This window comes from Lissotriton vulgaris, chromosome 7 (genome assembly GCF_964263255.1).
Source record: "Lissotriton vulgaris chromosome 7, aLisVul1.2, whole genome shotgun sequence".
Taxonomy (NCBI): Eukaryota; Metazoa; Chordata; class Amphibia; order Caudata; family Salamandridae; genus Lissotriton; species Lissotriton vulgaris.
The window spans coordinates 1,241,822,173-1,241,842,132 of NC_141695.1; the positions used below are offsets into that span (position 1 = coordinate 1,241,822,173).

The 19,960-nt window shown below is 50.2% G+C and overlaps 1 protein-coding gene across 1 annotated transcript in view; it reads left to right on the plus strand.

Annotated features, from left to right (window-relative positions):
• Window positions 1-253: 253 nt before the first annotated feature.
• Window positions 254-19,960, plus strand: part of CPLX2 (complexin 2) — a 206,689-nt gene continuing 186,982 nt past the window's right edge. The window contains exon 1 of the mRNA XM_086931742.1: window positions 254-379. The gene's annotated coding sequence lies outside the window, so the exon portion shown is untranslated. The remainder of the gene's footprint in view (window positions 380-19,960) is intronic.

Sequence of the window (19,960 nt, forward strand, 5' to 3'; positions counted from 1 at the left end):
CCTTCGCCTCTAGTACAAAGCGCAAAGGCAGTGCACGGGGACATGAGAAGAGGAGGAGAAAGGCAGGGGGGGAAGGAGCGAGAGAGAGAGGGCAGTGGGGGGAGGCGGAGAAGCGATGGAAGGGAGAAAGGTGAGAGAGCGGATGGAGAAAAAGAGAGGCGACCCGAGGAGCGGCTGTGGGAGGGGATAAGGGAGGGCCTGAAGGGAGGAGGGCGAGGGGCTGAGCTGTGATTGGGCGCCTCGGTGTTCATGAGCCAACCTCGGGGAGAGGGTACTGTACTCTCGAGCTGCTAGATGCCGGTCGGGACTGACAAGTGACTTCACAAACAGTCCTCCGTGAGAGAGTGCGCAGGCAGGAGCCAGGCTGCAGTCGGGACCGGTGAGTGCTTCAATCCTCCTCCAGGGGGCGGGGGCTGCAGTGCGGGGAATCAGCAGAGAGCGTGGAGCAAGCGAACGGATGCCGTGTTGCTGAAAGGAGAGCTCCCAGTGTCCGAGCCACTAGTTGTGGTGCTGAAAGGACAGCTCCCAGTGTCTGAGCCACTGGTTGTGGTGCTGAAAGGACAGCTCCCAGTGTCCGAGCCACAGGATGTGGTGCTGAAAGAACAGCTCCCTTCATCTCACAGTCCGAGCCACTGATTCCCTTTGCATGTTCCCCTCACAGGAAGCAGGGTTCCCCCCTCGCTTTTTTGCAAGTACACCCTCCATACCCCTGTTTCAGCAAACACGGGTTCCCTCCCTCCTTCACAGAGAGTATACTGGGGTACACCGTATCCCCACCATCTGTCACGGAGCACAGGCGCGCGTCCCCGGAGGAGCAGAGTTCCACCTCTCGTTGTGAGTTCTGTTACCTCTCCAACTTTTTGGAAGCACAGTTCTCCTTTCTCTGCTCTGGAAAGAGTGGCGCCCCTCCCTGGGCCACCCCTAAGCGAGCATATAATGACTGGCTCTTAGTTTACGCTTTGCAGGGCGAACAGTAACTGGTTATTAGGTGTAAAAGTGGATAAACCACATTATATTGCGCTTTTATGTTAAGCAGCCTTAGAAACATAATCTGCGACGCTTTTCTGCTTCTGGGCGCTGTTTGCATCCGTTGTAAAGATAGGAAAGTTGCCTTCTTTGCATGGAAGTTGTGTGTTTTCTGTGCCCTGGTTGCATGGTATCAGGTTATACTGTCTGCAGGTAGGATGTAATTTTTTTTCTGAGAGCCCTTTGAGGTGATAGAACGATCGTGGGAGCCTCCCAGGTGTAGCCTGGCATTGAAATAGAATCAGTTTCTGTGCCTTTTTTGTAGTACACCGGTGTCTTGTGACTTGCATTGAAACCAAATGTGACTTCTTGACTCTCTTACAAGACGGACTTTGGTCGCTTTGAATCCGTTTCTGTGCCCGTTTTGGAGGGATCAGTCCCCCGCTCACTTCTGGGCAGATTTAAAACCTGAACTCTGGTCTGTACGCCTGCTATTGAAGACATCCGTCTGTGGCAGGTGTGGCGAACGTGTTAATTTGTGTTGTGTGTAGTAGGTTTCCAGATTTCTGACAACTTTCATCATGTGGGATTTGTGCCAAACTACGCTGCCCATTCGTGGGATTTGCTAAGCATTTGATGAGCCAACAGCAGTGATACCTGTAGTGCTCCCCTCAGTGCTGAAGAATTTGTGTCATCCAATAGTGTGTAGCTGAAATGTGCTCTTGTGGGCATAGTCAGGCGCTGTATTCATGGAGACAATCGTTGCACATGGTCCATGTACAGTTAGTTGTGTGGCTGCAAATGACATGGATGGATTAAGAAGCCGACACCTAAGCGCTCACCAGCTAGACTCACAACACTCACAGGGACTAGGGAGCTACATTTGATAATAAATCCAATATGAGTCAAACTCTTGTCACACCGTAGTCATGGTGAAAAACATCAACAGAAGCCTTATCCTGGAGCCGAGCATATATGTTAGCCTGGTCTTGGCATGCTTCACCCAGACACACAGGGCAGCCGGGTATCAGAAGAGGGTGTGCAGGGCAGGCTTCATCCCCGTCAAACATGTTAGCCTTGCGCTTTTATGCTGGGCGTGCATGGTAGGCTTCTGTTTCATCAAACTTTCCATGGCAGCCCTGAGCCTGATCCAGCATGGCAGCCTTGCCCCAGGATCCTCAGCACACATGGTCGCCTTGTTTTGAAACAGGACATACAAGACAGCCTGATAAATTATGGCAGCCCTGTCCCAGGACTATGGATGCTGCCTTCATGAGCGCAGTGCATCCCACAGAGGTCTTCATCAACACACTGCACCCTATAGAGGGGGGGGGAGACACTGCCTTCATCAACACACTGCACCCTACAGAGGGGGGAAACCCTGCCTTCATCAACACACTGCACCCTACAGAGGGGGGAAACCCTGCCTTCATCAACACACTGCACCCTACAGAGGGGGAGACCCTGCCTTCACCAACACACTGCACCCTACAGAGGGGGGAAACCCTGCCTTCATCAACACACTGCACCCTACAGAGGGGGGAAACCCTGCCTTCATCAACACACTGCACCCTACAGAGGGGGAGACCCTGCCTTCATCAACACACTGCACCCTACAGAGGGGGGAGACACTGCCTTCATCAACACACTGCACCCTACAGAGGGGGGGAGACACTGCCTTCATCAACACACTGCACCCTACAGAGGGGGGAAACCCTGCCTTCATCAACACACTGCACCCTACAGAGGGGGGAAACCCTGCCTTCATCAACACACTGCACCCTACAGAGGGGGAGACCCTGCCTTCATCAACACACTGCACCCTACAGAGGGGGGAGACACTGCCTTCATCAACACACTGCACCCTACAGAGGGGGGGGGAGACACTGCCTTCATCAACACACTGCACCCTACAGAGGGGGGAGACACTGCCTTCATCAACACACTGCACCCTACAGAGGGGGGTAGACCCTGCCTTCATCAACACACTGCCCCCTACAGAGGGGGGGAGACCCTGCCTTCGTCAACACACTGCACCCTACAGAGGGGGGAGACCCTGCCTTCGTCAACACACTGCTCCCTACAGAGGGGGGAGACACTGCCTTCATCAACACACTGCACCCTACAGAGGGGGGGAGACACTGCCTTCATCAACACAGTGTACCATACAGAGGGGGGGATGCAGCCTTCATCAACACACTTCACCCTACAGAGGGGGGAGACCCTGCCTTCGTCAACACACTGCACCCTACAGAGGGGGGAGACACTGCCTTCATCAACACACTGCACCCTACAGAGGGGGGAGACCCTGCCTTCATCAAAACACTGCACCCTATAGAGGGGGGGAGACACTGCCTTCATCAACACACTGCACCCTACAGAGGGAGAGACACTGCCTTCATAAACACACTGTACCATACAGAGGGGGGGATGCAGCCTTCATCAACACACTGCCCCCTACAGAGGGGGGGAGACCCTGTCTTCATCAAAACACTGCACCCTATAGAGGGGGGGAGACACTGCCTTCATCAACACACTGCACCCTACAGAGGGGGGAGACCCTGCCTTCATCAAAACACTGCACCCTATAGAGGGGGGGAGACACTGCCTTCATCAACACACTGCACCCTACAGAGGGAGAGACACTGCCTTCATAAACACACTGTACCATACAGAGGGGGGATGCAGCCTTCGTCAACACACTGCCCCCTACGGAGGGGGGAGACCCTGCCTTCGTCAACACACTGCACCCTGCAGAGGGGGGAGACCCTGCCTTCTTCAACACACTGCACCCTACAGAGGGGGGAGACACTGCCTTCATCAACACACTGCACCCTACAGAGGGGGGGATGCAGCCTTCATCAACACACTGCACCCTACAGAGGGGGGAGACACTGCCTTCATCAACACACTGTACCATACAGTGGGGGGAATGCAGCCTTCATCAACACACTGCACCCTACAGAGGGGGGAGACCCTGCCTTCATCAACACACTGCACCATACAGAGGGGGGAATGCAGCCTTCATCAACACACTGCACCCTACAGAGGGGGGAGACACTGCCTTCATCAACACACTGCACCCTACAGAGGGGGAGATCCTGCCTTCGTCAACACACTGCACCCTATAGAGGGGGGGGGGAGACACTGCCTTCATCAACACACTGCACCCTACAGAGGGGGAGACCCTGCCTTCGTCAACACACTGCACCCTACAGAGGGGGGAGGGAGAGACCCTGCCTTCGTCAACACACTGCACCCTACAGAGAGGGGAGACACTGCCTTCATCAACACACTGCACCATACAGAGGGGGGATGCAGCCTTCATCAACACACTGCACCCTACAGAGGGGGGAGACACTGCCTTTATCAACACACTGCACCCTACAGAGGGGGAGACCCTGCCTTCATCAACACACTGCACCATACAGAGAGGGGGATGCAGCCTTCATCAACACACTGCACCCTACAGAGGGGGGAGACACTGCCTTCATCAACACACTGCACCCTACAGAGGGGGAGACTCTGCCTTCATCAACACACTGCACCCTACAGAGGGGAGAGACACTACCTTCATCAACACACTGCACCCTACAGAGGGGGGAGACACTGCCTTCATCAACACACTGTACCATACAGAGGGGGGATGCAGCCTTCATCAACACACTGCCCCCTACAGAAGGGGGGGAGACCCTGTCTTCGTCAACACACTGCCCCCTACGGAGGGGGGAGACCCTGCCTTCGTCAACACACTGCACCCTGCAGAGGGGGGAGACCCTGCCTTCTTCAACACACTGCACCCTACAGAGGGGGGAGACACTGCCTTCATCAACACACTGCACCCTACAGAGGGGGGAGACCCTGCCTTCATCAACACACTGCACCCTACAGAGGGGGGAGACACTGCCTTCATCATTACACTGTACCATACAGAGGGGGGGAAACACTGCCTTCATCAACACACTGCACCCTACAGAGGGGAGAGACACTGCCTTCATAAACACACTGCACCCTACAGAGGGGGGAGACACTGCCTTCATCAACACACTGTGCCATACAGAGGGGGGGATGCAGCCTTCATCAACACACTGCCCCCTACAGAGGGGGGAGACCCTGTCTTCGTCAACACACTGCCCCCTACGGAGGGGGGAGACCCTGCCTTCGTCAACACACTGCACCCTACAGAGGGGGGAGACCCTGCCTTCATCAACACACTGCACCCTACAGAGGGGGGAGACACTGCCTTCATCATTACACTGTACCATACAGAGGGGGGAAACACTGCCTTCATCAACACACTGCACCCTACAGAGGGGAGAGACACTGCCTTCATCAACAAACTGCACCCTACAGAGGGGGGAGACACTGCCTTCATCAACACACTGTACCATACAGAGGGGGGATGCAGCCTTCATCAACACACTGCCCCCTACAGAGGGGGGAGACCCTGTCTTCGTCAACACACTGCCCCCTACGGAGGGGGGAGACCCTGCCTTCGTCAACACACTGCACCCTGCAGAGGGGGGAGACCCTGCCTTCTTCAACACACTGCACCCTACAGAGGGGGGATGCAGCCTTCGTCAACACACTGCACCCTATAGAGGGGGGGGGAGACACTGCCTTCATCAACACACTGCACCCTACGGAGGGGGGAGACCCTGTCTTCGTCAACACACTGCCCCCTACGGAGGGGGGAGACCCTGCCTTCGTCAACACACTGCACCCTGCAGAGGGGGGAGACCCTGCCTTCATCAACACACTGCACCCTGCAGAGGGGGGGGGATGCAGCCTTCATCAACACACTGCACCCTACAGAGTGGGGAGACACTGCCTTTGTCAAGACACTGCACCCCACAGAGGGGGGATACACTGCCTTCATCAACACACTGCACCCTACAGAGGAGGGGAGAGGAGAGACTGCCTCCATCAACACACTGCACTCCACAGAGGAGGGGGAGACGCTGCCTTCATCAACACACTGCACCCCACAGAGGGGGAGATGCAGCCTTAACACACTGCATGCCACAAAGGAGGGGAGATGCTGCCTTCTTCAACACACTGCATCCTACAGAGGAGGGGGGTGCTGCCTTCACCAACACACTGCATCCCAGAGATGAGAGACAGGCTACCTTCATCGCCACATTCATCCGACCGACGAGGGGAGATGCAAACTTCATCAACACTCTGCATCCCGTAGAGGAGAAGAGAGCTGTCTTTGTGCTGTAAGAAAAGTTTTAAATAATTAAGCTGTGTTACTGCTGGAGGAAGCGTGTTTGTGTGAGAGACCGAGGGTAGCAGATGAACGCTGTTTGATGTTGAGTTACATTTTTTAGGGGCTGACAAGGTTCCAGGCCATCTGTGACGATTCTCTGGATACCCAGAGGTCATGCAGTCATAAATACCTAAAACAGAAATACAGAAAAATTGAGAGTTAACAAAAGTTTGAAACCCTTTACATTGAAATCCGGTCGTCATCTTTCTTGATAACGTTTGGCATTAGGCTAAAGTTAGTGTTAGGCTCAATGCCTTAAGTCGACCTTAGCTTCGGTTGGGGGTTTGTGTTGGTGTTAGCCACAGGGCCAAAGCGCAAGGCTGCGGATGATTTTAGGGTTACCATTAGGCACAGTTTCAGGACTATGGTGACGTTTAACGGTAAGGCTGGGGTCAGGGAATAAGAGCAATTTGCTGCTTTTGAACATTGGTTCCTTGCTTTTCAAATCAGCAATACGTCCATAGCACCCACTCTGCACCTTCAGAGCTCCAGCACTGCACCTGCAGTCCGCCCCATGCCTTATGATCTACAGCACTACTCCTGCAGCACACCCTGCAGCTTCTGATATTGAGCACTACACCTGCAGCCCGCCCCACGCCTTCTGATCTTCAGCCCTACACCTGCAGCACACCCTGTGCCTTCAGATTTCCAGCACTGCACCTCCATCCCTCCCTGCAGCTTTTGATATTCAGCACTACACCTGCAGCCCACCCTGCGCCGTCTGATCTTTAGCCCTACACCTGCAGCACACCCTGTGCCTTCAGATTTCCAGCACTGCACCTCCATCCCTCCCTACAGCTTTTAATATTCAGCACTACACCTGCAGTACACCCAGCGCCTTCTGATCTTCAGCACTACACCTCCACCCCACCCTGCGCCTTCTGATCTACATCACTACTCCTGCAGCACACCCTGCAGCTTCTGATATTGAGCACTACACCTGCAGCCCGCCCTACGCCTTCTGATCTGCAGCACTACACCTGCAGCACACCCTGAGCCTTCTGATCTTCAGCACTACACCTTCAGCCCACCCTGCGCCTTAAGGTTTCCAGCACTGCACCTCCAGCCCACCCTGCAGCTTTTGATATTCAGCACTGCACCTACATCACACCCTGTGCCTTCTGATCTTCAGCATTACACCTGCAGCCCACCCTGCGCTTTCTGATCTTCAGCATTACACCTGAAGCCCACCCTACACCTTCTGATCTTCAGCACTACACCTGCAGCCCACCCTGCGCCTTCTGATCTTCAGCATTACACCTGAAGCCCACCCTGCGCCTTCTGATCTTCAGCACTACACTTGCAGCCCACCCTGCGCCTTTTGATCTTCAGCATTACACCTCCAGCCCACCCTGCGCCTTTTGATCTTCAGCATTACACCTCCAGCCCACCCTGCAGCTTTTGATATTCAGCACTGCACCTACAGCACACCCTGAGCCTTCTGATCTTCAGCACTACACCTGCAGTGCACCCTGCAGCTTCTGATCTTCAGCACTACACCTGAAGCCCACCCTGCGCCTTCTGATCTTCAGCACTACACCTGCAGCCCACCCTGCGCCTTCTGATCTACATCACTACTCCTGCAGCACACCCTGCAGCTTCTGATATTAAGCACTACACCTGCAGCCCGCCCTACGCCATCTGATCCTCAGCACTACACCTGCACCCCACCCTCCGCCTTCTGATCTACATCACTACTCCTGCAGCACACCCTGCAGCTTCTGATATTACGCACTACACCTGCAGCCCGCCCTACGCCTTCTGATCTTCAGCACTACACCTGCAGCACACCCTGAGCCTACTGATCTTCAGCACTACACCTTCAGCCCACCCTGCGCCTTCAGATTTCCAGCACTGCACCTCCAGCCCACCATGCAGCTTTTGATATTCAGCACTACACCTACAGCACCCCCTTTGCCTTCTGATCTTCAGCATTACACCTGCATCCCACCCTGAGCCTTCTGATCTTCAGCATTACACCTGCATCCCACCCTGCGCCTACTGATCTTCAGCATTACACCTTCAGCCCACCCTGCGCCTTCAGATTTCCAGCACTGCACCTCCAGCCTACCCTGCAGCTTTTGATATTCAGCACTACACCTACAGCACACCCTGTACCTTCTGATCTTCAGCATTACACCTGCAGCCCACCCTGAGCCTTCTGATCTTCAGCATTACACCTGCAGCCCACTCTGCGCCTTGTTGCCAGGCCCAGACCGTGCATAGTGAAAACAAATAATAATAATGAAATTCACTCATCAGTAAATAAGGAAATCTGAGAGGTGCTCAGCACTGTTATCTCAAAGTCTGCTATGAAGTTCTGTGGTTATACTGAATAATCAGCTTCCTACATCATTAATATTTAAATATCTTTATTGATGCCATAACTACACTTTCATAATTGCATTTTTAACCTTCTTGCTATCTCACATTTGCTTGAATATGCACTATTTGCTCATTCTTTTTTAAACATTTTCTAAAGGGGAAACTCCACCGAACCCCTCTTATAGCGGTTGGGCTAGCTCTCTACGCTCACTACTGGTCACTCATCATGAACTTTTACGCCTCACTACTTTCAAATGTCACCAGCCGCCACTGACTTCAGCAGTACACCTGCAACACTCCTGTGCCATCCTAGTGAAAGCATTACGCTCCTAACAGCACACTCTGCAGCTTTGGGGAATGCAGCTTTTGGGATGGAAGGGTAGGTTTTAACCCCTGCAATAAAGTTGTAAGCAGATATGATGTGGCCACCAACAATAGGTACTCACAAGTGGTCACATAGAAAACAGGCGAAGCTGCTGGGAATGGTGAAAAGAGTGTGCGCATATTGTGTTTTTTTGCATCTTGGGATTCTTATCAAGAGTATGTTGATTACTGTTGTTATATTTCATGGGTTTAAATCTCATATTTTATGCAGTATAATAGTTCAGGAATGACAGTTTAGGTATTATAAACTATTACCATATAAGGAAATGCATGTGTTCATTAAACACACTGGGGATGATTCACATACTCATTTATCAGAATGGGAAGCACTGTTACAGGAGTACTAATAACATTAATAAAATTAGAAAGAGGGCACACCTCTTTCTCTGTAAACTAACTGTATATGAACACGTTTGGAATATTCATATTTTTTTCTATGGATCCCTATCGCAAAAGCATGTAAGAGTAAGAAAAAGAGTACCCTTTTTCATACCTTTACATGCCTTTGTGAGTCTGTCCCCTTCCATTGAGAGGGGCCTCAGGCCTGTCTTCTTTGGATGTTGTACTCCATGCTCTCGTCTTCTTTTGTTCCCCGAGAGCGATTCAGGAGAAACTAAGTGCCTGAATTAGAATTTGACGATATTCCGTATGCCTTATTACAAGTGGATTAGGGCTTTCGGTCTTATGGTATTTATTTTTTGAACCTCTCTGTCAGTATTTATCCATATTTATTTGTTGGACATTTTATTGGCATGTATCCATATTTATTTTCTGTTATGTGAATAAATTGTATCAGAACATGTTTAGTTCCACATTTATTTAACTGATCAATATGCATCCATGCTTTGATGTCTGTGGATTTTAACACGTTAACCCCTTCGAAGCTAATGACGAGCTGGGCTCGTCATGGTGCTTACCTGCTCGTCATGGTGCTTACCTGCCGTGCGCGGATGACAAGGCCAGCTCGTCATGAATAATGGGCATTTTGGTTCTTCAGCGCAGGACGGGAAAACGCCTAGCAGCCATGTGGTTAAATAGCCGAATATAATACAACAAATCACCTATATGAAAAGTGCAGCGTTATCCAACAAATACATGATGAGATCTGCATTGATTTAAGGAAATCTCACCCAGTTCTTTAACTCCCCATGCCATCAATCTGCTCAGCTGTTCACCTGGAATTTATAAATGGCAGCATAGAAAGTCGCTCAAAACGTGCCCAATTTTCTGTATTTTTCTGCTTTTAAAAATAAATACAGAAAGGAAACACATTGCTTTTTGTCTGTATTTTTCTGTAAAAATCAGTAAAAACGGAAAACAGGGAGCCTATAACTTAATGCACTTTTAATAAGGTGGATGGGCTATCCGTAATGTTTGTGGCAGAGTATTTGTCTGTCAAACTAAATCTGGCCTTGACCTCAGTGGGTGGGTGGTTGGAGGTCATAATAGCTAAACTGTTATGCTGTGAAGTTCCTTGCCAAGGGTGCTAAAGGAATAAGGGCCAGATGTTCAAAGCACTGTTCGTAAAATACTATTCGCAATTTGTGACCAGTATTTATGTGTCCAGTGCAGTACTTTGCAAAGTGACCTATGTGCTAATAGGTTGGATTACAAAATACCATATTGTAGTGGGCCTCAATCTGACCTACCTCATGAATATTAACACCTTGGTTGCTAATGGTTCCCCTCCTGTGCTGATCCTCATCATACCCCATTGTTCATGACGAGCTCAGCTCGTCATTTTTTAATGTAGCCCATTTTTCTTAAAGGAATTGGGACTGCATTTAACAGAGAGTTTTTTTGTGCATTTTTTTGTATATTCACAGAGGTGAAGGGGTCCCAAGGGGACCCCTTCCCTTTTACAAATGGGTTGCGACCCCAACTTGGCAGTCAGTTAAATATCAATGTTTTCTGTCAGGATTTCAGTCACAAAACATTGATCCATTTGATGCTGTTTCGGAATTTGGAATGGATTCCTACATCACGCCCTTCCAGATACTGAATCGCCATATCGGGAATTTGGAATCCCGAATCCGCATACCAGAATGGATTTCGTATTGAGGTAAAAGAGTTTTAGTGTTCACAAACCCTCTGTTTTTCAAAATCGGAGAGTTTGAGAGCGCAAAACCATTTGGTACATTAGTGCTGCTCAAAAAAACTTGTGTTGGTGAAAGGACAACTCCCGGGTTTCATAAGTGCGCGAACCAGTCCATTCATAGTCGGGGTCATCATTTACCAGTTGCTACAGTACTGCAATCTGCCCGCAGTCTGAGAAACCTAGAGATGAAACGTCTTCAGCGTTTGACTTTGTGTGTCCGTTAATGGGTGGCACTGCTGCTGCAGAGTTTGGTCGGCGCAGTGATACTCTATTTCTACCCTTATTCCTGGCAGATCAAACGTGAATCACTTTAGCATACTGTGGCTCCAGAATTTGAGAAGCGCATCTGCGGCACACAATTTGCCCTCGGAGCTTCATCTACACACTTGCAGCATCACACTCTGCACTTTCAGCACTACACCTGCAACAACTCAGCCTTTGATTTCAGCAATGCACCTGCAAAAACTCAACCTGTGCTTTCAGCAAAACACCTGCAAAAACACACCATATGCTTTCAGCAAGACACCTGCAAAAACTCAGTCTATGCTTTCAGAAATACACTTACAAAAACTCTCCCTATGCTTTCAGCAATGCATCTGCCAAAACACACCCTATGCGTTCAGCAATACACCTGCAAAGACTCGCCCTATGCTTTCAGCAATAGACCTGGAAAAAACACCTTTCAGCAATACACCTGTAAAAAAACTCACCCTGTGCTTTCAGCAAAACACCTGCAAAACCTCAGCCTATTTTTTCAGAAATGCACTTGCAAAACTCTCCCTATGCTTTCAGCAATGCACCTGCAACGAGTCACCCTGTTCTTTCAGCAATACACCTGCAAAAACTCAGCCAATGCATTCATGAATGCTCCTGAAAAACTCACCTTATGCTTTTAGCAATACACCTGAAAGGACTCACCCTATGCTTTCAGCGATACACCTGCAAAACCACCTTTCAGCAAGACACCTGCAAAATCTCACCCTTTGCTTTCAGCAAAACACCTGCAAAACACATCCTATGCTTTGAGCAATACACCTGCAAAAACGCAGTCTATGCTTTCTGAAATGCACCTGCAAAAACTCTCCCTGTGCTTTCAGCAATGCACCTGCAACGAGTCGCCCTATGCTTGCAGCAATACACATGCAAAAAACCCCTTTCAGCAATTTACCTGCAAGAACTGAACCTGTGCTTTCAGCAACACACCTGGAAAAACACACCCTATCCTTTCAGCATTACACCTTCAAAACCTCAGCCTATTTTTTCAGAAATGCACTTGCAAAACTCTCCTTATGCTTTCAACAATGCACCTGCAACGAATCACCCTGTTCTTTCAGCAATACACCTGCAAAAACTCAGCCAATGCATTCATGAATGCTCCTGAAAAACTCACCTTATGCTTTGAGCAATGCACCTGCAAAACTCACCCGATGCTTTCAGCAATACACCTGCAAAGACTCACCCTATGCCTTCAGCAATACACTTGCATACCCACCTTTCAGCAATATACCTGCAAAATCTCACCCTTTGCTTTCAGCAAAACACACCCTAATCTTTCAGCAATACACCTTCAAAACCTCAGTCTATGCTTTCTGAAATGCACCTACAAAAACTCTCCCTATGCTTTCAGCATTGCACCTGCAACGAGCCACCCTATGCTTTCAGCAATACACCTGCAAAGACTCACCCTATGCTTTCAGCAATACACCTGCAAAAACCCCCTTTCAGCAATACACCTGCAAAAACTCACCCTGTGCTGTCAGCAAAACACCCCCATAAACACACCCTCTCTTTTCAGCAACACCTTCAAAAACTCAGCCTATTCTTTCAGAAATGCTCCTGAAAAACTCACCCTATGCTTTCAGCAATACACCTGCAAAACTCGCCCTATGCGTTCAGCAATACACCTGCAAAAACTCACCCTATGCTTTCAGCAACACACCTCTAAATACTCACCTCATGCTCTCAAGCATTGCACCTGCAAAACCTCACTCTGTGCTTTCAGCAACACACCTGCAACGACTCACCCTGCACTTTCAGCAATACACCTGCAAAAACTCAGCCTATGCTTTCAGCAATACACTTGCAAAACTCAGCCTACGCTTTCAGAAATATACCTGCAAACATTTCCATATGCTTTTAGCAATGCATCTGCAACAACTTACCTTGTGCTTTCAGCAATACACCTGCATAAACACCCTTGCTTTCAGCAGTAGACCTGCAAAAACTCACCCTATACTCTCAAGCATTGCACCTGCAAAAACTCATGCTATGCTTTCAGCAATACACCTGCAAAAACTCACCCCATGGTCTCAGGCATTGCACCTGCAAAACCTTGCCCTATGCTTTCAGCAATACACCTGCAAAGACTCACCCTGTGGTCTCAGGCATTGCACCTGCAAAACCTCGCCCTTTGCTTTCAGCAATACACCTGCAAAAACTCACCCAGTGCTTTCAGCAACAGACCTGCAAAAACATACCCTATGCTTTCAGGAATGCACCTGCAAAAACTCAGCCCATGCTTTAAAAAATGCACCTTCAAGAACTCAGCCTGTGCTTTCAGGAATGCTACTGCAAAGCTCACCCTAAGCTTTCAGTAATACGCCTGCAAAAACTCACCTTGTGCTTTCAGCAAAGCACATGCAAAAACGTACCCTATGCTTTCAGAAATATACCTGATAAACTCTCCCTGTGCTTTCAGCTATACACCTGCAAAACACTCAGCCAAAGCATTAATAAATGCTCCTGAAAAAACTCACCCTATGCTTTCTGCAATGCACCTGCAAAACCTCACCCTATGCTTTCAGCAACACACCTCCAAATACTCACCCCATGCTCTCAAGCATTGTACCTGCAAAAACTCACCCTGTGCTTTCAGCAATACACCTGCTAAAACACACCCTATGTTTTCAGCAATACACTTGCAAAAACTCACCCTATGCTTTTAGCCATGCACCTGCAACAACTCACCCTACGCTTTCAGCAATACACCTGCAACGACTCACCCTGTTCTTTCAGCAATACACCTGCAACGACTCACCCTGTGCTTTGAGCAAAACACCTGTAAAAACTCAGCCTACGCTTTCAGAAATACACCTGCAAAAACTCAGCCTTTGCTTTCAGGAATGCTACTGCAAAACTCACCCTATGCTTCAGCAATACACCTGCAAAAACTCAGACTATGATTTCAGAAATACCCCTGCAAAAACTTTCCATATGCTTTCAGGACTGCATCTGCAACAACTCACCCTGTGGTTTCAGCAATAAACCTGCAAAAACTCACCCTATACTCTCAAGCATTGCACCTGCAAAAACGTAACCTATGCTTTCAGCAATGCACCTGCAAAAACTCTCCCTATGGTCTCAAGCATTGAACCTGCAAAAACTCACCCTATGCTTTCAGCAATACAGCTGCAAAAACACACGCTAAGCTTTCAACAATGCACCTGCAATAACTCACCCTATGCTTTCAGCAATGCACCTGCAATAACTCACCCTATGCTTTCTGCAATACACTTGCAAAACCACTTTTCAGCAATACTCCTGCAAAACCTCACCCTGTACTTTCAGCAATGCTCCTACATGACTCACCCAATGCTTTCAGCAATGCACCTGCAATAACTCACCCTAGGCTGTCAGCAATGCACCTGCAATAACTCACCCTAGGCTTTCAGCAATGCACCTGCAATAACTCACCCTATGCGTTCAGCCATACACCAGCAGCACACCCTGCCCGGTACGAGGTTCAGCAATACAACTGCAGGAGCACATTCAGCTGCTGCAGAGACTGTGCAATACACCTGCAGCACCGAATGCCTTGAGGTTTACTGTTACACTCGGTGCAGCACACCCTGCTGTTTAAGAGATACAGCAATACTCTCCTGTAGCTCGCGGCATGGCTTCAGAGATTCTGCAATACTCGTACAGTACACCATGCACCTTTATAACTGCAGCACTACATCCACAGCAGCACAGGATGCGCCTCCAGAGCTTTAGAGGTACAGCTGCAGCAAATATTGAGCCTTCAGGGTATTCAACAGGTCGCTGCTGCACTTAGTGCCTTCAGACCTTCAGCAGCACGTCTGCAGCACTACTTCACCTTCTGAGCTTCAGCAGCACACCTGCAGCACCAATGCAGCACACATGCAGTGCCACTGCAGCTTCTGAGCTTCAAGCAGCACACCTGCAGCACCAATGCAGCACACATGCAGCGCCACTGCAGCTTCTGAGCTTCAGCAGCACACATGCAGGACACATGCAGCACACATGCAGCACACATGCAGCACACATGCAGCGCCACTGCAGCTTCTGAGCTTCAGCAGCACACCTGCAGCACCAATGCAGCACACATGCAGTGCCACTGCAGCTTCTGAGCTTCAGAAGTACACCTGCAGCACAACTGCACCTTCAGAGCTTAAGCAGTATTAATGCAGCACTACTCCACCTTCTGAGCTGCAGCAGAACACCTGCAGCACCACTGCAGCTTCTGTGCTGCAGCAGCACACCTGCAGCACAACTGCACCTTCAGAGCTTAGGCAGTATTAATGCAGCACTACTCCACCTTCTGAGCTTCAGCAGAACACCTGCAGCACCACTGCAGCTTCTGAGCATCAGCAGCACACCTGCAGCACAACTGCACCTTCAGAGCTTAAGCAGTATTAATGCAGCACTACTCCACCTTCTGAGCTTCAGCAGAACACCTGCAGCACCACTGCAGCTTCTGGGCTGCCGCAGCACACCTGCAGCACAACTGCGCCTTCAGAGCTTAGGCAGTATTAATGCAGCACTACTCCACCTTCTGAGCTTCAGCAGAACACCTGCAGCACCACTGCAGCTTCTGAGCATCAGCAGCACACCTGCAGCACAACTGCACCTTCAGAGCTGCAGTAGCACACATGCAGTACCTCTGCAGCTTCTGAGCTGCAGCAGCACACCTGCAGCACCACTGCAGCTTCTGGGCTGCAGCAGCACACCTGCAGCACAACTGCACCTTCAGAGCTTAGGCAGTATTAATGCAGCACTACTCCACCTTCTGAGCTTCAGCAGAACACCTGCAGCACCACTGCAGCTTCTGAGCATCAGCAGCACACCTGCAGCACAACTGCACCTTCAGAGCTTAGGCAGTATTAATGCAGCACAACTCCACCTTCTGAGCTTCAGCAGAACACCTGCAGCACCACTGCAGCTTCTGAGCATCAGCAGCACGCCTGCAGCACAACTGCACCTTCAGAGCTGCAGCAGCACACATGCAGCACCTCTGCAGCTTCTGAGCTGCATCAGCACACCTACAGCCCCCCAGCTCCTTCTGGGCATCAGCAGCACACCTGCAGCACCCAGCGCATTTTAAGCCTCAGTAGTGCTCTGCGCCACCACACCCCGCAGCTTCCGGGATTCAGCAGCATAGGCTGCGTCTCAGGAGCTTCATCCATGGTCCTGCAGCCCTCCGTCCGAGCGTGAGATCGTGACCCCTGCTCTGGTACCTAAACCCCTCCCCGCGTAGTATTTCTTCTTACAAACCGCCGGTCGCATATCCCCCACGCGCCTCCCCGCCCTCCCCCTCACGCACAGGGATGGGCGGAGCGTCTGCTCCTGGCTAGCCTCGGGGTGTCTCTTCCGAGGCAGATATGGGCGTGAGTGCCTCTGCGGGCGGCTGCCCCGGGGTATCCGAGGTGAGATGCAGAGCTCTGCCTGGAGGATTTAAAGGGGAGGTGGTGTGGGGCGGGGGAGTTTGCGTGGGGGGGGGGGGGGGGGCTCCTGCACATCACACTGGTGCGCTACATTTGCACAAATAACTCCAGCTGCGGCACCCTGAGCGCTGCCACCTCCTCTAGGGCGGGGGGGGGGGGGGGGGGGCGTGTGCTGAGATATGCCTGGACGTGTACACACAGTGTGCGGTACAGTGTGCGTGCGAGCTGCGCGCTGGCTGCTCGTATGCAGAGGGGCAGCATTGCGCGTGTGCGCGTGGAGTACAGTGCCAACATTCTGTGCACGTCTCTGTCTGTGAGGAGAGGAAGGTTGTATGTGGTATGTGCACACATGTTGCTTAAACAGCTGCGTGCACACGTTGTGCATGAACATTTTAACGTCCATGCGCGTGTTTGCAAATGCGACCGGTGCTTTACTCGACAGCGCGCGCGCACACGTACAGAGCCGTGCAGCACGCAACCCCGACCCCGAGGCCTTGCAGTGCAGACTGCTGCACCTGGTCCAAGGTCGGTGTCGAGCCAAGGCGGCCAACCCTAGGGACATTAAAGGCCACCAACACGGTCTGAAAGGGCGCCACATACCCCTGCACGACACGAGTCAGTGTTACTTTCAGGGTCAGTGCATGTGGAAGTGGCATTTACTGTGTTTGCACACGTGTTCCTACTTTCAATAGGTGCACTTTCAATAGGTGCCTACGTGCAACCGTGCACTCTCGTGTGCTCAGGCCATGCTTCCGCAGAAGTGTATGCAGTGTGTTTGGACATATGAATGCAGTTTCCGGTCCCTGCCTCTGTTGACTTGTTAGAATGCAGTTGAATATATGCCTTAAGCGTGATTCTGTATTTGAGTGTTTTGAGCTCTGCCTGTGTCTGGACATGCCACTGAGCAGCTTAATGTGCTTTCTAGTTAGGTTTAAAGTAGGGGAGCAGAGGTTGCTGTAGTCCAGTACATTTCTAATATTTAGCTTTTATTAGACCATTATTTACAACCTGGAGGGAACTGAAAATCCTTCACCCTCAAGAGGAAACTGTAGATATTGAATACTTCCCACAGGCAAGAATTCCTCCACCAGAGGCCGGGCTTTAAGTGGGCCGGGTCCTCTCCATTTTTACCCTCACCCTCGGGGCGAAAGAAAATCTCAACTTGCAGCAGTGCCACCCTTCTGCATTTGATATACGTGCGAAGAGACTTGTTCTAGGTCTTTCCCAATCTCATCAGTTCAGAACTGAACCATTTTCAATAATCTATACAACGAAACCATAGTTGTTGCTTATTTATCTTATGCAACTACCAACCATTGACAAAGCCAATAGTTCTGGCTTGTTGTAGGTGTAAAGTTACTTGCTGTATTATATATCTGGATGCACTGATAGAAACAGCAAAATACTAGTCGGCAGCACATTATGCTAAGCACAGGCTTTTAGCCCAGTTGTTTTTAAGCCACACCCTTAATTACATAGGCCATGCCCCTTTGTGAGACCCCCCAGTTTTTTTTTATCCCACTTAAAGCCTTGACCATAGGGATAAGATTGTGGGCGAAATTCTGGGAGGTCATCTCTCCTACATATTTAGTATTTTCCCAGAAATTGAAGGAATTTCAGTTCCACCAAAACTTAAAATTAGGCCCGGGGTTTGTTTGCACTTTCATTTACGGCTCGTGTTCCGCTTTTTGGGTCCATGTAGGAGTTCTCTGGGTGAGGTAGGAGCCTTTGATGGCCGGCTTTAGGTAGCTGTTGTCAGACCCCATTCGGAGCTCCTTGGGACAGACAAGTGCTAATGGGCCTCAACCATGGTAGTTGAGGGGCTTTTCCACGTCTCTGATGCAATGTCTCTATTATGTCTTTGCAAAGTGGGGCAAGTGGAACGAGTTCCACCCTTGACCCTCAGGGAAACGGGGTTGAGTAGTCACAGGCTATTCATAGAGGTAGTGAAGGGAAGCAAGAGCTCAGAACTCAACAGTCAAACAACCAACACTATAACGTGAAGCCCAGCCCAGTGCCCATCTTTATGAAAGAAAGTACTACAGAAGAACTAATTACTACACAATCCAATTAATATGTCATACAGGGTTGTCATTAGTTGCGCTTCAACCGTGAGGCTCTGAACTTCACCTTCCTTCCCTGGTAGCTGCCTTCCCTTCTGCTAGGTCGTGGTCCCACTATTACCATCCGTACTTTGTTAGGTCATAGGCAAGGATTAGGCTCGGGTGAGGATCAGCCAAAAGTTCTCTTAAGTTAAGTTTGCAACTCAGTTCAATGTTCATTGCGGCATTTGGACCAAAAAGTCACAAGAGAGTACTGCAGATTTGTCGGCACGTTTCAGTCTCTGTTTCATCCCCTGGTGCAGTTAAGCCCCACAGTTAATTGTTGGTGACTGCACAACAGCCTTCGGTGGTGGTCCGCCCTCCAGAGGTGGACTCCTCCAGAGTGAATGCTCCACTCATGATCTTCATAGGACGGGCTTTGGGGCAGGCTTATGCGGTGACGCCAATCTTTGATATCGGTGGCCTCCTTGGTTAGATGCAGAATACATTTCAATTTCTACAAGTTGCGGCCTTCAGGCTAAGTCTTCTTTGTGGTATCTGGGGCAGTTGCAGCCTCCACGCTGGTTTGTGGTTTCACACCTTAGCAGTAATTTGATTTCCTTCTTTTCTGTATCTGCAACATCAGTTGCTCAGCCCACAACAGTCTGCTGGACAAATCAAGATAAAAACCAAAGGGAATGATGGACGGAGTGTTGAACATTGCAAGCACTCACCCCCAGTCAACTGATCTGGGTTTAATCCATCGTCATTCTTTAGCTCACTCCGCCACACCAGTTCAGACATTGCCATTTGCAAATCAGTCTGACCCTGTGCCTCGTGGGAACAGTCCAGCCTGAACTGCCAAGCCATGTCTTCCCTGGATCAGAAACAAGCATCCTGGGACCGGTTTCTGGCTAATCAGCCGTCATCAGCCAGGCTAGCTTGAATTCAGTGGCAAAGTGAGCAAGGGACCCACGTCTGGGTATACTCTGCAAACTTAGGGCGAACAAAACAAAACCAAAGGGAATGATGGACGGAGTGTTGAACATTGCAAGCACTCACCCCCAGTCAACTGATCTGGGTTTAATCCATCATCATTCTTTAGTTCATTCTGCCATCCCAGTTCAGACATGGCCATTTGCAAAACAGTCTGACCCTGTGTCTCATGGGAACAGTCCAGCCCGAACTG